General features: G+C 47.4%; 52 non-coding genes across 52 annotated transcripts; all 52 read right to left on the bottom strand.

Annotated features, from left to right (window-relative positions):
- Nucleotides 1–25: 25 nt before the first annotated feature.
- Nucleotides 26–144, bottom strand: LOC148988097 (5S ribosomal RNA). Its single transcript, XR_016168081.1, has one exon. It is a non-coding gene; the product is annotated as a 5S ribosomal RNA (ribosomal RNA).
- A 63-nt stretch (nucleotides 145–207) lies between these two features.
- LOC148988096 (5S ribosomal RNA) lies at nucleotides 208–326 on the bottom strand. The gene has a single exon (XR_016168080.1). It is a non-coding gene; the product is annotated as a 5S ribosomal RNA (ribosomal RNA).
- Nucleotides 327–498: 172 nt separating this feature from the next.
- Nucleotides 499–617, bottom strand: LOC148988095 (5S ribosomal RNA). Its single transcript, XR_016168079.1, has one exon. It is a non-coding gene; the product is annotated as a 5S ribosomal RNA (ribosomal RNA).
- Nucleotides 618–680: 63 nt separating this feature from the next.
- Nucleotides 681–799, bottom strand: LOC148988094 (5S ribosomal RNA). The gene has a single exon (XR_016168078.1). It is a non-coding gene; the product is annotated as a 5S ribosomal RNA (ribosomal RNA).
- A 63-nt stretch (nucleotides 800–862) lies between these two features.
- LOC148988093 (5S ribosomal RNA) lies at nucleotides 863–981 on the bottom strand. The gene has a single exon (XR_016168077.1). It is a non-coding gene; the product is annotated as a 5S ribosomal RNA (ribosomal RNA).
- A 63-nt stretch (nucleotides 982–1,044) lies between these two features.
- Nucleotides 1,045–1,163, bottom strand: LOC148988092 (5S ribosomal RNA). The gene has a single exon (XR_016168076.1). It is a non-coding gene; the product is annotated as a 5S ribosomal RNA (ribosomal RNA).
- A 63-nt stretch (nucleotides 1,164–1,226) lies between these two features.
- LOC148988091 (5S ribosomal RNA) lies at nucleotides 1,227–1,345 on the bottom strand. The gene has a single exon (XR_016168075.1). It is a non-coding gene; the product is annotated as a 5S ribosomal RNA (ribosomal RNA).
- Nucleotides 1,346–1,408: 63 nt separating this feature from the next.
- On the bottom strand, nucleotides 1,409–1,527 carry LOC148988090 (5S ribosomal RNA). The gene has a single exon (XR_016168074.1). It is a non-coding gene; the product is annotated as a 5S ribosomal RNA (ribosomal RNA).
- A 63-nt stretch (nucleotides 1,528–1,590) lies between these two features.
- LOC148988089 (5S ribosomal RNA) lies at nucleotides 1,591–1,709 on the bottom strand. Its single transcript, XR_016168073.1, has one exon. It is a non-coding gene; the product is annotated as a 5S ribosomal RNA (ribosomal RNA).
- A 63-nt stretch (nucleotides 1,710–1,772) lies between these two features.
- On the bottom strand, nucleotides 1,773–1,891 carry LOC148988088 (5S ribosomal RNA). The gene has a single exon (XR_016168072.1). It is a non-coding gene; the product is annotated as a 5S ribosomal RNA (ribosomal RNA).
- Nucleotides 1,892–1,954: 63 nt separating this feature from the next.
- On the bottom strand, nucleotides 1,955–2,073 carry LOC148988087 (5S ribosomal RNA). The gene has a single exon (XR_016168070.1). It is a non-coding gene; the product is annotated as a 5S ribosomal RNA (ribosomal RNA).
- Nucleotides 2,074–2,244: 171 nt separating this feature from the next.
- On the bottom strand, nucleotides 2,245–2,363 carry LOC148988086 (5S ribosomal RNA). Its single transcript, XR_016168069.1, has one exon. It is a non-coding gene; the product is annotated as a 5S ribosomal RNA (ribosomal RNA).
- Nucleotides 2,364–2,426: 63 nt separating this feature from the next.
- LOC148988085 (5S ribosomal RNA) lies at nucleotides 2,427–2,545 on the bottom strand. Its single transcript, XR_016168068.1, has one exon. It is a non-coding gene; the product is annotated as a 5S ribosomal RNA (ribosomal RNA).
- A 63-nt stretch (nucleotides 2,546–2,608) lies between these two features.
- LOC148988084 (5S ribosomal RNA) lies at nucleotides 2,609–2,727 on the bottom strand. The gene has a single exon (XR_016168067.1). It is a non-coding gene; the product is annotated as a 5S ribosomal RNA (ribosomal RNA).
- A 63-nt stretch (nucleotides 2,728–2,790) lies between these two features.
- On the bottom strand, nucleotides 2,791–2,909 carry LOC148988083 (5S ribosomal RNA). The gene has a single exon (XR_016168066.1). It is a non-coding gene; the product is annotated as a 5S ribosomal RNA (ribosomal RNA).
- Nucleotides 2,910–2,972: 63 nt separating this feature from the next.
- Nucleotides 2,973–3,091, bottom strand: LOC148988082 (5S ribosomal RNA). Its single transcript, XR_016168065.1, has one exon. It is a non-coding gene; the product is annotated as a 5S ribosomal RNA (ribosomal RNA).
- Nucleotides 3,092–3,154: 63 nt separating this feature from the next.
- On the bottom strand, nucleotides 3,155–3,273 carry LOC148988081 (5S ribosomal RNA). Its single transcript, XR_016168064.1, has one exon. It is a non-coding gene; the product is annotated as a 5S ribosomal RNA (ribosomal RNA).
- Nucleotides 3,274–3,336: 63 nt separating this feature from the next.
- On the bottom strand, nucleotides 3,337–3,455 carry LOC148988080 (5S ribosomal RNA). Its single transcript, XR_016168063.1, has one exon. It is a non-coding gene; the product is annotated as a 5S ribosomal RNA (ribosomal RNA).
- A 63-nt stretch (nucleotides 3,456–3,518) lies between these two features.
- LOC148988079 (5S ribosomal RNA) lies at nucleotides 3,519–3,637 on the bottom strand. Its single transcript, XR_016168062.1, has one exon. It is a non-coding gene; the product is annotated as a 5S ribosomal RNA (ribosomal RNA).
- Nucleotides 3,638–3,700: 63 nt separating this feature from the next.
- Nucleotides 3,701–3,819, bottom strand: LOC148988078 (5S ribosomal RNA). The gene has a single exon (XR_016168061.1). It is a non-coding gene; the product is annotated as a 5S ribosomal RNA (ribosomal RNA).
- Nucleotides 3,820–3,882: 63 nt separating this feature from the next.
- LOC148988077 (5S ribosomal RNA) lies at nucleotides 3,883–4,001 on the bottom strand. Its single transcript, XR_016168059.1, has one exon. It is a non-coding gene; the product is annotated as a 5S ribosomal RNA (ribosomal RNA).
- Nucleotides 4,002–4,064: 63 nt separating this feature from the next.
- On the bottom strand, nucleotides 4,065–4,183 carry LOC148988076 (5S ribosomal RNA). The gene has a single exon (XR_016168058.1). It is a non-coding gene; the product is annotated as a 5S ribosomal RNA (ribosomal RNA).
- Nucleotides 4,184–4,246: 63 nt separating this feature from the next.
- LOC148988075 (5S ribosomal RNA) lies at nucleotides 4,247–4,365 on the bottom strand. The gene has a single exon (XR_016168057.1). It is a non-coding gene; the product is annotated as a 5S ribosomal RNA (ribosomal RNA).
- Nucleotides 4,366–4,428: 63 nt separating this feature from the next.
- Nucleotides 4,429–4,547, bottom strand: LOC148988074 (5S ribosomal RNA). The gene has a single exon (XR_016168056.1). It is a non-coding gene; the product is annotated as a 5S ribosomal RNA (ribosomal RNA).
- A 63-nt stretch (nucleotides 4,548–4,610) lies between these two features.
- Nucleotides 4,611–4,729, bottom strand: LOC148988073 (5S ribosomal RNA). The gene has a single exon (XR_016163610.1). It is a non-coding gene; the product is annotated as a 5S ribosomal RNA (ribosomal RNA).
- A 63-nt stretch (nucleotides 4,730–4,792) lies between these two features.
- LOC148988072 (5S ribosomal RNA) lies at nucleotides 4,793–4,911 on the bottom strand. Its single transcript, XR_016168055.1, has one exon. It is a non-coding gene; the product is annotated as a 5S ribosomal RNA (ribosomal RNA).
- A 63-nt stretch (nucleotides 4,912–4,974) lies between these two features.
- On the bottom strand, nucleotides 4,975–5,093 carry LOC148988071 (5S ribosomal RNA). Its single transcript, XR_016162902.1, has one exon. It is a non-coding gene; the product is annotated as a 5S ribosomal RNA (ribosomal RNA).
- A 63-nt stretch (nucleotides 5,094–5,156) lies between these two features.
- On the bottom strand, nucleotides 5,157–5,275 carry LOC148988070 (5S ribosomal RNA). Its single transcript, XR_016162901.1, has one exon. It is a non-coding gene; the product is annotated as a 5S ribosomal RNA (ribosomal RNA).
- Nucleotides 5,276–5,338: 63 nt separating this feature from the next.
- Nucleotides 5,339–5,457, bottom strand: LOC148988069 (5S ribosomal RNA). The gene has a single exon (XR_016168054.1). It is a non-coding gene; the product is annotated as a 5S ribosomal RNA (ribosomal RNA).
- Nucleotides 5,458–5,520: 63 nt separating this feature from the next.
- LOC148988068 (5S ribosomal RNA) lies at nucleotides 5,521–5,639 on the bottom strand. Its single transcript, XR_016168053.1, has one exon. It is a non-coding gene; the product is annotated as a 5S ribosomal RNA (ribosomal RNA).
- A 171-nt stretch (nucleotides 5,640–5,810) lies between these two features.
- On the bottom strand, nucleotides 5,811–5,929 carry LOC148988067 (5S ribosomal RNA). The gene has a single exon (XR_016168052.1). It is a non-coding gene; the product is annotated as a 5S ribosomal RNA (ribosomal RNA).
- A 63-nt stretch (nucleotides 5,930–5,992) lies between these two features.
- LOC148988066 (5S ribosomal RNA) lies at nucleotides 5,993–6,111 on the bottom strand. The gene has a single exon (XR_016168051.1). It is a non-coding gene; the product is annotated as a 5S ribosomal RNA (ribosomal RNA).
- A 63-nt stretch (nucleotides 6,112–6,174) lies between these two features.
- On the bottom strand, nucleotides 6,175–6,293 carry LOC148988065 (5S ribosomal RNA). Its single transcript, XR_016168050.1, has one exon. It is a non-coding gene; the product is annotated as a 5S ribosomal RNA (ribosomal RNA).
- Nucleotides 6,294–6,356: 63 nt separating this feature from the next.
- Nucleotides 6,357–6,475, bottom strand: LOC148988064 (5S ribosomal RNA). Its single transcript, XR_016168048.1, has one exon. It is a non-coding gene; the product is annotated as a 5S ribosomal RNA (ribosomal RNA).
- Nucleotides 6,476–6,538: 63 nt separating this feature from the next.
- LOC148988063 (5S ribosomal RNA) lies at nucleotides 6,539–6,657 on the bottom strand. Its single transcript, XR_016168047.1, has one exon. It is a non-coding gene; the product is annotated as a 5S ribosomal RNA (ribosomal RNA).
- A 63-nt stretch (nucleotides 6,658–6,720) lies between these two features.
- On the bottom strand, nucleotides 6,721–6,839 carry LOC148988062 (5S ribosomal RNA). The gene has a single exon (XR_016160278.1). It is a non-coding gene; the product is annotated as a 5S ribosomal RNA (ribosomal RNA).
- Nucleotides 6,840–6,902: 63 nt separating this feature from the next.
- On the bottom strand, nucleotides 6,903–7,021 carry LOC148988061 (5S ribosomal RNA). Its single transcript, XR_016161318.1, has one exon. It is a non-coding gene; the product is annotated as a 5S ribosomal RNA (ribosomal RNA).
- A 172-nt stretch (nucleotides 7,022–7,193) lies between these two features.
- LOC148988060 (5S ribosomal RNA) lies at nucleotides 7,194–7,312 on the bottom strand. Its single transcript, XR_016168046.1, has one exon. It is a non-coding gene; the product is annotated as a 5S ribosomal RNA (ribosomal RNA).
- Nucleotides 7,313–7,375: 63 nt separating this feature from the next.
- On the bottom strand, nucleotides 7,376–7,494 carry LOC148988059 (5S ribosomal RNA). The gene has a single exon (XR_016168045.1). It is a non-coding gene; the product is annotated as a 5S ribosomal RNA (ribosomal RNA).
- Nucleotides 7,495–7,557: 63 nt separating this feature from the next.
- LOC148988058 (5S ribosomal RNA) lies at nucleotides 7,558–7,676 on the bottom strand. The gene has a single exon (XR_016168044.1). It is a non-coding gene; the product is annotated as a 5S ribosomal RNA (ribosomal RNA).
- A 63-nt stretch (nucleotides 7,677–7,739) lies between these two features.
- LOC148988057 (5S ribosomal RNA) lies at nucleotides 7,740–7,858 on the bottom strand. The gene has a single exon (XR_016168043.1). It is a non-coding gene; the product is annotated as a 5S ribosomal RNA (ribosomal RNA).
- Nucleotides 7,859–7,921: 63 nt separating this feature from the next.
- Nucleotides 7,922–8,040, bottom strand: LOC148988056 (5S ribosomal RNA). The gene has a single exon (XR_016168042.1). It is a non-coding gene; the product is annotated as a 5S ribosomal RNA (ribosomal RNA).
- A 63-nt stretch (nucleotides 8,041–8,103) lies between these two features.
- LOC148988055 (5S ribosomal RNA) lies at nucleotides 8,104–8,222 on the bottom strand. Its single transcript, XR_016168041.1, has one exon. It is a non-coding gene; the product is annotated as a 5S ribosomal RNA (ribosomal RNA).
- A 63-nt stretch (nucleotides 8,223–8,285) lies between these two features.
- LOC148988054 (5S ribosomal RNA) lies at nucleotides 8,286–8,404 on the bottom strand. Its single transcript, XR_016168040.1, has one exon. It is a non-coding gene; the product is annotated as a 5S ribosomal RNA (ribosomal RNA).
- Nucleotides 8,405–8,467: 63 nt separating this feature from the next.
- LOC148988053 (5S ribosomal RNA) lies at nucleotides 8,468–8,586 on the bottom strand. The gene has a single exon (XR_016168039.1). It is a non-coding gene; the product is annotated as a 5S ribosomal RNA (ribosomal RNA).
- A 63-nt stretch (nucleotides 8,587–8,649) lies between these two features.
- On the bottom strand, nucleotides 8,650–8,768 carry LOC148988052 (5S ribosomal RNA). The gene has a single exon (XR_016168037.1). It is a non-coding gene; the product is annotated as a 5S ribosomal RNA (ribosomal RNA).
- Nucleotides 8,769–8,831: 63 nt separating this feature from the next.
- Nucleotides 8,832–8,950, bottom strand: LOC148988051 (5S ribosomal RNA). Its single transcript, XR_016168036.1, has one exon. It is a non-coding gene; the product is annotated as a 5S ribosomal RNA (ribosomal RNA).
- Nucleotides 8,951–9,013: 63 nt separating this feature from the next.
- On the bottom strand, nucleotides 9,014–9,132 carry LOC148988050 (5S ribosomal RNA). Its single transcript, XR_016168035.1, has one exon. It is a non-coding gene; the product is annotated as a 5S ribosomal RNA (ribosomal RNA).
- Nucleotides 9,133–9,195: 63 nt separating this feature from the next.
- On the bottom strand, nucleotides 9,196–9,314 carry LOC148988049 (5S ribosomal RNA). The gene has a single exon (XR_016168034.1). It is a non-coding gene; the product is annotated as a 5S ribosomal RNA (ribosomal RNA).
- A 63-nt stretch (nucleotides 9,315–9,377) lies between these two features.
- On the bottom strand, nucleotides 9,378–9,496 carry LOC148988048 (5S ribosomal RNA). The gene has a single exon (XR_016168033.1). It is a non-coding gene; the product is annotated as a 5S ribosomal RNA (ribosomal RNA).
- Nucleotides 9,497–9,559: 63 nt separating this feature from the next.
- Nucleotides 9,560–9,678, bottom strand: LOC148988047 (5S ribosomal RNA). Its single transcript, XR_016160277.1, has one exon. It is a non-coding gene; the product is annotated as a 5S ribosomal RNA (ribosomal RNA).
- A 63-nt stretch (nucleotides 9,679–9,741) lies between these two features.
- On the bottom strand, nucleotides 9,742–9,860 carry LOC148988046 (5S ribosomal RNA). Its single transcript, XR_016161317.1, has one exon. It is a non-coding gene; the product is annotated as a 5S ribosomal RNA (ribosomal RNA).
- Nucleotides 9,861–10,018: the final 158 nt, after the last annotated feature.

The following is a 10,018-nucleotide window of genomic DNA, read 5'->3' as shown; positions in this document are numbered from 1 at the left end:
AACATTAGGGTAGTAAACTACATAAAGCTTACAGCACCTGGTATTCCCAGGCGGTCTCCCATCCAAGTACTAACCAGGCCCGACCCTGCTTAGCTTCCGAGATCAGACGAGTTCGGGCGTTCTCAAGGTGGTATGGCCGTAAGCGAAATCTGCTGCCAAAATTGGGCTATTTGAATGGTTAGAACATTAGGGTAGTAAACTACATAAAGCTTACAGCACCTGGTATTCCCAGGCGGTCTCCCATCCAAGTACTAACCAGGCCCGACCCTGCTTAGCTTCCGAGATCAGACGAGTTCGGGCGTTCTCAAGGTGGTATGGCCGTAAGCGAAATCTGCAGCCAAAATTGGGCTATTTGAAGAAGAAAAAAAAGAGACTCTTTCAGGCTTTCTGAAGAAACTGAGAGACTATTTCAGGAATTTTGAGGGGAAAAAAGACAATTTAGGATTTTTGAAACATTTCATTGACTCTTTTTTTTTTTTTTTTTTTTTTAAACAATAAAGCTTACAGCACCTGGTATTCCCAGGCGGTCTCCCATCCAAGTACTAACCAGGCCCGACCCTGCTTAGCTTCCGAGATCAGACGAGTTCGGGCGTTCTCAAGGTGGTATGGCCGTAAGCGAAATCTGCTGCCAAAATTGGGCTATTTGAATAGTTAAAACATTAGGGTAGTAAACTATATAAAGCTTACAGCACCTGGTATTCCCAGGCGGTCTCCCATCCAAGTACTAACCAGGCCCGACCCTGCTTAGCTTCCGAGATCAGACGAGTTCGGGCGTTCTCAAGGTGGTATGGCCGTAAGCGAAATCTGCTGCCAAAATTGGGCTATTTGAATAGTTAAAACATTAGGGTAGTAAACTATATAAAGCTTACAGCACCTGGTATTCCCAGGCGGTCTCCCATCCAAGTACTAACCAGGCCCGACCCTGCTTAGCTTCCGAGATCAGACGAGTTCGGGCGTTCTCAAGGTGGTATGGCCGTAAGCGAAATCTGCTGCCAAAATTGGGCTATTTGAATGGTTAGAACATTAGGGTAGTAAACTATATAAAGCTTACAGCACCTGGTATTCCCAGGCGGTCTCCCATCCAAGTACTAACCAGGCCCGACCCTGCTTAGCTTCCGAGATCAGACGAGTTCGGGCGTTCTCAAGGTGGTATGGCCGTAAGCGAAATCTGCTGCCAAAATTGGGCTATTTGAATAGTTAAAACATTAGGGTAGTAAACTATATAAAGCTTACAGCACCTGGTATTCCCAGGCGGTCTCCCATCCAAGTACTAACCAGGCCCGACCCTGCTTAGCTTCCGAGATCAGACGAGTTCGGGCGTTCTCAAGGTGGTATGGCCGTAAGCGAAATCTGCTGCCAAAATTGGGCTATTTGAATGGTTAGAACATTAGGGTAGTAAACTATATAAAGCTTACAGCACCTGGTATTCCCAGGCGGTCTCCCATCCAAGTACTAACCAGGCCCGACCCTGCTTAGCTTCCGAGATCAGACGAGTTCGGGCGTTCTCAAGGTGGTATGGCCGTAAGCGAAATCTGCTGCCAAAATTGGGCTATTTGAATAGTTAAAACATTAGGGTAGTAAACTACATAAAGCTTACAGCACCTGGTATTCCCAGGCGGTCTCCCATCCAAGTACTAACCAGGCCCGACCCTGCTTAGCTTCCGAGATCAGACGAGTTCGGGCGTTCTCAAGGTGGTATGGCCGTAAGCGAAATCTGCTGCCAAAATTGGGCTATTTGAATGGTTAGAACATTAGGGTAGTAAACTATATAAAGCTTACAGCACCTGGTATTCCCAGGCGGTCTCCCATCCAAGTACTAACCAGGCCCGACCCTGCTTAGCTTCCGAGATCAGACGAGTTCGGGCGTTCTCAAGGTGGTATGGCCGTAAGCGAAATCTGCTGCCAAAATTGGGCTATTTGAATGGTTAGAACATTAGGGTAGTAAACTACATAAAGCTTACAGCACCTGGTATTCCCAGGCGGTCTCCCATCCAAGTACTAACCAGGCCCGACCCTGCTTAGCTTCCGAGATCAGACGAGTTCGGGCGTTCTCAAGGTGGTATGGCCGTAAGCGAAATCTGCAGCCAAAATTGGGCTATTTGAAGAAGAAAAAAAAGAGACTCTTTCAGGCTTTCTGAAGAAACTGAGAGACTATTTCAGGAATTTTGAGGGGAAAAAAGACAATTTAGGATTTTTGAAACATTTCATTGACTCTTTTTTTTTTTTTTTTTTTTTAAACAATAAAGCTTACAGCACCTGGTATTCCCAGGCGGTCTCCCATCCAAGTACTAACCAGGCCCGACCCTGCTTAGCTTCCGAGATCAGACGAGTTCGGGCGTTCTCAAGGTGGTATGGCCGTAAGCGAAATCTGCTGCCAAAATTGGGCTATTTGAATAGTTAAAACATTAGGGTAGTAAACTATATAAAGCTTACAGCACCTGGTATTCCCAGGCGGTCTCCCATCCAAGTACTAACCAGGCCCGACCCTGCTTAGCTTCCGAGATCAGACGAGTTCGGGCGTTCTCAAGGTGGTATGGCCGTAAGCGAAATCTGCTGCCAAAATTGGGCTATTTGAATAGTTAAAACCTTAGGGTAGTAAACTATATAAAGCTTACAGCACCTGGTATTCCCAGGCGGTCTCCCATCCAAGTACTAACCAGGCCCGACCCTGCTTAGCTTCCGAGATCAGACGAGTTCGGGCGTTCTCAAGGTGGTATGGCCGTAAGCGAAATCTGCTGCCAAAATTGGGCTATTTGAATGGTTAGAACATTAGGGTAGTAAACTATATAAAGCTTACAGCACCTGGTATTCCCAGGCGGTCTCCCATCCAAGTACTAACCAGGCCCGACCCTGCTTAGCTTCCGAGATCAGACGAGTTCGGGCGTTCTCAAGGTGGTATGGCCGTAAGCGAAATCTGCTGCCAAAATTGGGCTATTTGAATAGTTAAAACATTAGGGTAGTAAACTATATAAAGCTTACAGCACCTGGTATTCCCAGGCGGTCTCCCATCCAAGTACTAACCAGGCCCGACCCTGCTTAGCTTCCGAGATCAGACGAGTTCGGGCGTTCTCAAGGTGGTATGGCCGTAAGCGAAATCTGCTGCCAAAATTGGGCTATTTGAATGGTTAGAACATTAGGGTAGTAAACTATATAAAGCTTACAGCACCTGGTATTCCCAGGCGGTCTCCCATCCAAGTACTAACCAGGCCCGACCCTGCTTAGCTTCCGAGATCAGACGAGTTCGGGCGTTCTCAAGGTGGTATGGCCGTAAGCGAAATCTGCTGCCAAAATTGGGCTATTTGAATAGTTAAAACATTAGGGTAGTAAACTATATAAAGCTTACAGCACCTGGTATTCCCAGGCGGTCTCCCATCCAAGTACTAACCAGGCCCGACCCTGCTTAGCTTCCGAGATCAGACGAGTTCGGGCGTTCTCAAGGTGGTATGGCCGTAAGCGAAATCTGCTGCCAAAATTGGGCTATTTGAATGGTTAGAACATTAGGGTAGTAAACTATATAAAGCTTACAGCACCTGGTATTCCCAGGCGGTCTCCCATCCAAGTACTAACCAGGCCCGACCCTGCTTAGCTTCCGAGATCAGACGAGTTCGGGCGTTCTCAAGGTGGTATGGCCGTAAGCGAAATCTGCTGCCAAAATTGGGCTATTTGAATAGTTAAAACATTAGGGTAGTAAACTATATAAAGCTTACAGCACCTGGTATTCCCAGGCGGTCTCCCATCCAAGTACTAACCAGGCCCGACCCTGCTTAGCTTCCGAGATCAGACGAGTTCGGGCGTTCTCAAGGTGGTATGGCCGTAAGCGAAATCTGCTGCCAAAATTGGGCTATTTGAATGGTTAGAACATTAGGGTAGTAAACTATATAAAGCTTACAGCACCTGGTATTCCCAGGCGGTCTCCCATCCAAGTACTAACCAGGCCCGACCCTGCTTAGCTTCCGAGATCAGACGAGTTCGGGCGTTCTCAAGGTGGTATGGCCGTAAGCGAAATCTGCTGCCAAAATTGGGCTATTTGAATGGTTAGAACATTAGGGTAGTAAACTATATAAAGCTTACAGCACCTGGTATTCCCAGGCGGTCTCCCATCCAAGTACTAACCAGGCCCGACCCTGCTTAGCTTCCGAGATCAGACGAGTTCGGGCGTTCTCAAGGTGGTATGGCCGTAAGCGAAATCTGCTGCCAAAATTGGGCTATTTGAATAGTTAAAACATTAGGGTAGTAAACTATATAAAGCTTACAGCACCTGGTATTCCCAGGCGGTCTCCCATCCAAGTACTAACCAGGCCCGACCCTGCTTAGCTTCCGAGATCAGACGAGTTCGGGCGTTCTCAAGGTGGTATGGCCGTAAGCGAAATCTGCTGCCAAAATTGGGCTATTTGAATGGTTAGAACATTAGGGTAGTAAACTACATAAAGCTTACAGCACCTGGTATTCCCAGGCGGTCTCCCATCCAAGTACTAACCAGGCCCGACCCTGCTTAGCTTCCGAGATCAGACGAGTTCGGGCGTTCTCAAGGTGGTATGGCCGTAAGCGAAATCTGCTGCCAAAATTGGGCTATTTGAATGGTTAGAACATTAGGGTAGTAAACTATATAAAGCTTAGAGCACCTGGTATTCCCAGGCGGTCTCCCATCCAAGTACTAACCAGGCCCGACCCTGCTTAGCTTCCGAGATCAGACGAGTTCGGGCGTTCTCAAGGTGGTATGGCCGTAAGCGAAATCTGCTGCCAAAATTGGGCTATTTGAATGGTTAGAACATTAGGGTAGTAAACTATATAAAGCTTACAGCACCTGGTATTCCCAGGCGGTCTCCCATCCAAGTACTAACCAGGCCCGACCCTGCTTAGCTTCCGAGATCAGACGAGTTCGGGCGTTCTCAAGGTGGTATGGCCGTAAGCGAAATCTGCTGCCAAAATTGGGCTATTTGAATGGTTAGAACATTAGGGTAGTAAACTACATAAAGCTTACAGCACCTGGTATTCCCAGGCGGTCTCCCATCCAAGTACTAACCAGGCCCGACCCTGCTTAGCTTCCGAGATCAGACGAGTTCGGGCGTTCTCAAGGTGGTATGGTCGTAAGCGAAATCTCCTGCCAAAATTGGGCTATTTGAATGGTTAGAACATTAGGGTAGTAAACTACATAAAGCTTACAGCACCTGGTATTCCCAGGCGGTCTCCCATCCAAGTACTAACCAGGCCCGACCCTGCTTAGCTTCCGAGATCAGACGAGTTCGGGCGTTCTCAAGGTGGTATGGTCGTAAGCGAAATCTCCTGCCAAAATTGGGCTATTTGAATGGTTAGAACATTAGGGTAGTAAACTACATAAAGCTTACAGCACCTGGTATTCCCAGGCGGTCTCCCATCCAAGTACTAACCAGGCCCGACCCTGCTTAGCTTCCGAGATCAGACGAGTTCGGGCGTTCTCAAGGTGGTATGGCCGTAAGCGAAATCTGCTGCCAAAATTGGGCTATTTGAATGGTTAGAACATTAGGGTAGTAAACTACATAAAGCTTACAGCACCTGGTATTCCCAGGCGGTCTCCCATCCAAGTACTAACCAGGCCCGACCCTGCTTAGCTTCCGAGATCAGACGAGTTCGGGCGTTCTCAAGGTGGTATGGCCGTAAGCGAAATCTGCAGCCAAAATTGGGCTATTTGAAGAAGAAAAAAAAGAGACTCTTTCAGGCTTTCTGAAGAAACTGAGAGACTATTTCAGGAATTTTGAGGGGAAAAAAGACAATTTAGGATTTTTGAAACATTTCATTGACTCTTTTTTTTTTTTTTTTTTTTTAAACAATAAAGCTTACAGCACCTGGTATTCCCAGGCGGTCTCCCATCCAAGTACTAACCAGGCCCGACCCTGCTTAGCTTCCGAGATCAGACGAGTTCGGGCGTTCTCAAGGTGGTATGGCCGTAAGCGAAATCTGCTGCCAAAATTGGGCTATTTGAATAGTTAAAACATTAGGGTAGTAAACTATATAAAGCTTACAGCACCTGGTATTCCCAGGCGGTCTCCCATCCAAGTACTAACCAGGCCCGACCCTGCTTAGCTTCCGAGATCAGACGAGTTCGGGCGTTCTCAAGGTGGTATGGCCGTAAGCGAAATCTGCTGCCAAAATTGGGCTATTTGAATAGTTAAAACATTAGGGTAGTAAACTATATAAAGCTTACAGCACCTGGTATTCCCAGGCGGTCTCCCATCCAAGTACTAACCAGGCCCGACCCTGCTTAGCTTCCGAGATCAGACGAGTTCGGGCGTTCTCAAGGTGGTATGGCCGTAAGCGAAATCTGCTGCCAAAATTGGGCTATTTGAATGGTTAGAACATTAGGGTAGTAAACTATATAAAGCTTACAGCACCTGGTATTCCCAGGCGGTCTCCCATCCAAGTACTAACCAGGCCCGACCCTGCTTAGCTTCCGAGATCAGACGAGTTCGGGCGTTCTCAAGGTGGTATGGCCGTAAGCGAAATCTGCTGCCAAAATTGGGCTATTTGAATAGTTAAAACATTAGGGTAGTAAACTATATAAAGCTTACAGCACCTGGTATTCCCAGGCGGTCTCCCATCCAAGTACTAACCAGGCCCGACCCTGCTTAGCTTCCGAGATCAGACGAGTTCGGGCGTTCTCAAGGTGGTATGGCCGTAAGCGAAATCTGCTGCCAAAATTGGGCTATTTGAATGGTTAGAACATTAGGGTAGTAAACTATATAAAGCTTACAGCACCTGGTATTCCCAGGCGGTCTCCCATCGAAGTACTAACCAGGCCCGACCCTGCTTAGCTTCCGAGATCAGACGAGTTCGGGCGTTCTCAAGGTGGTATGGCCGTAAGCGAAATCTGCTGCCAAAATTGGGCTATTTGAATGGTTAGAACATTAGGGTAGTAAACTACATAAAGCTTACAGCACCTGGTATTCCCAGGCGGTCTCCCATCCAAGTACTAACCAGGCCCGACCCTGCTTAGCTTCCGAGATCAGACGAGTTCGGGCGTTCTCAAGATGGTATGGCCGTAAGCGAAATCTGCAGCCAAAATTGGGCTATTTGAAGAAGAAAAAAAAAGAGACTCTTTCAGGCTTTCTGAAGAAACTGAGAGACTATTTCAGGAATTTTGAGGGGAAAAAAGACAATTTAGGATTTTTGAAACATTTCATTGACTCTTTTTTTTTTTTTTTTTTTTTAAACAATAAAGCTTACAGCACCTGGTATTCCCAGGCGGTCTCCCATCCAAGTACTAACCAGGCCCGACCCTGCTTAGCTTCCGAGATCAGACGAGTTCGGGCGTTCTCAAGGTGGTATGGCCGTAAGCGAAATCTGCTGCCAAAATTGGGCTATTTGAATAGTTAAAACATTAGGGTAGTAAACTATATAAAGCTTACAGCACCTGGTATTCCCAGGCGGTCTCCCATCCAAGTACTAACCAGGCCCGACCCTGCTTAGCTTCCGAGATCAGACGAGTTCGGGCGTTCTCAAGGTGGTATGGCCGTAAGCGAAATCTGCTGCCAAAATTGGGCTATTTGAATGGTTAGAACATTAGGGTAGTAAACTATATAAAGCTTACAGCACCTGGTATTCCCAGGCGGTCTCCCATCCAAGTACTAACCAGGCCCGACCCTGCTTAGCTTCCGAGATCAGACGAGTTCGGGCGTTCTCAAGGTGGTATGGCCGTAAGCGAAATCTGCTGCCAAAATTGGGCTATTTGAATAGTTAAAACATTAGGGTAGTAAACTATATAAAGCTTACAGCACCTGGTATTCCCAGGCGGTCTCCCATCCAAGTACTAACCAGGCCCGACCCTGCTTAGCTTCCGAGATCAGACGAGTTCGGGCGTTCTCAAGGTGGTATGGCCGTAAGCGAAATCTGCTGCCAAAATTGGGCTATTTGAATGGTTAGAACATTAGGGTAGTAAACTATATAAAGCTTACAGCACCTGGTATTCCCAGGCGGTCTCCCATCCAAGTACTAACCAGGCCCGACCCTGCTTAGCTTCCGAGATCAGACGAGTTCGGGCGTTCTCAAGGTGGTATGGCCGTAAGCGAAATCTGCTGCCAAAATTGGGCTATTTGAATGGTTAGAACATTAGGGTAGTAAACTATATAAAGCTTACAGCACCTGGTATTCCCAGGCGGTCTCCCATCCAAGTACTAACCAGGCCCGACCCTGCTTAGCTTCCGAGATCAGACGAGTTCGGGCGTTCTCAAGGTGGTATGGCCGTAAGCGAAATCTGCTGCCAAAATTGGGCTATTTGAATAGTTAAAACATTAGGGTAGTAAACTATATAAAGCTTACAGCACCTGGTATTCCCAGGCGGTCTCCCATCCAAGTACTAACCAGGCCCGACCCTGCTTAGCTTCCGAGATCAGACGAGTTCGGGCGTTCTCAAGGTGGTATGGCCGTAAGCGAAATCTGCTGCCAAAATTGGGCTATTTGAATGGTTAGAACATTAGGGTAGTAAACTACATAAAGCTTACAGCACCTGGTATTCCCAGGCGGTCTCCCATCCAAGTACTAACCAGGCCCGACCCTGCTTAGCTTCCGAGATCAGACGAGTTCGGGCGTTCTCAAGGTGGTATGGCCGTAAGCGAAATCTGCTGCCAAAATTGGGCTATTTGAATGGTTAGAACATTAGGGTAGTAAACTATATAAAGCTTACAGCACCTGGTATTCCCAGGCGGTCTCCCATCCAAGTACTAACCAGGCCCGACCCTGCTTAGCTTCCGAGATCAGACGAGTTCGGGCGTTCTCAAGGTGGTATGGCCGTAAGCGAAATCTGCTGCCAAAATTGGGCTATTTGAATAGTTAAAACATTAGGGTAGTAAACTATATAAAGCTTACAGCACCTGGTATTCCCAGGCGGTCTCCCATCCAAGTACTAACCAGGCCCGACCCTGCTTAGCTTCCGAGATCAGACGAGTTCGGGCGTTCTCAAGGTGGTATGGCCGTAAGCGAAATCTGCTGCCAAAATTGGGCTATTTGAATAGTTAAAACATTAGGGTAGTAAACTATATAAAGCTTACAGCACCTGGTATTCCCAGGCGGTCTCCCATCCAAGTACTAACCAGGCCCGACCCTGCTTAGCTTCCGAGATCAGACGAGTTCGGGCGTTCTCAAGGTGGTATGGCCGTAAGCGAAATCTGCTGCCAAAATTGGGCTATTTGAATGGTTAGAACATTAGGGTAGTAAACTATATAAAGCTTACAGCACCTGGTATTCCCAGGCGGTCTCCCATCCAAGTACTAACCAGGCCCGACCCTGCTTAGCTTCCGAGATCAGACGAGTTCGGGCGTTCTCAAGGTGGTATGGCCGTAAGCGAAATCTGCTGCCAAAATTGGGCTATTTGAATAGTTAAAACATTAGGGTAGTAAACTATATAAAGCTTACAGCACCTGGTATTCCCAGGCGGTCTCCCATCCAAGTACTAACCAGGCCCGACCCTGCTTAGCTTCCGAGATCAGACGAGTTCGGGCGTTCTCAAGGTGGTATGGCCGTAAGCGAAATCTGCTGCCAAAATTGGGCTATTTGAATGGTTAGAACATTAGGGTAGTAAACTATATAAAGCTTACAGCACCTGGTATTCCCAGGCGGTCTCCCATCGAAGTACTAACCAGGCCCGACCCTGCTTAGCTTCCGAGATCAGACGAGTTCGGGCGTTCTCAAGGTGGTATGGCCGTAAGCGAAATCTGCTGCCAAAATTGGGCTATTTGAATGGTTAGAACATTAGGGTAGTAAACTACATAAAGCTTACAGCACCTGGTATTCCCAGGCGGTCTCCCATCCAAGTACTAACCAGGCCCGACCCTGCTTAGCTTCCGAGATCAGACGAGTTCGGGCGTTCTCAAGATGGTATGGCCGTAAGCGAAATCTGCAGCCAAAATTGGGCTATTTGAAGAAGAAAAAAAAAGAGACTCTTTCAGGCTTTCTGAAGAAACTGAGAGACTATTTCAGGAATTTTGAGGGGAAAAAAGACAATTTAGGATTTTTGAAACATTTCATTGACTCTTTTTTTTTTTTTTTT

The sequence above is a fragment of the Pimephales promelas genome, chromosome 3 (genome assembly GCF_988280905.1).
Source record: "Pimephales promelas chromosome 3, fPimPro1.hap1.1, whole genome shotgun sequence".
Classification (NCBI taxonomy): Eukaryota; Metazoa; Chordata; class Actinopteri; order Cypriniformes; family Leuciscidae; genus Pimephales; species Pimephales promelas.
Note: the sequence above shows the minus strand (reverse complement) of the source record. Positions and strands in the feature narration are given on the sequence as shown.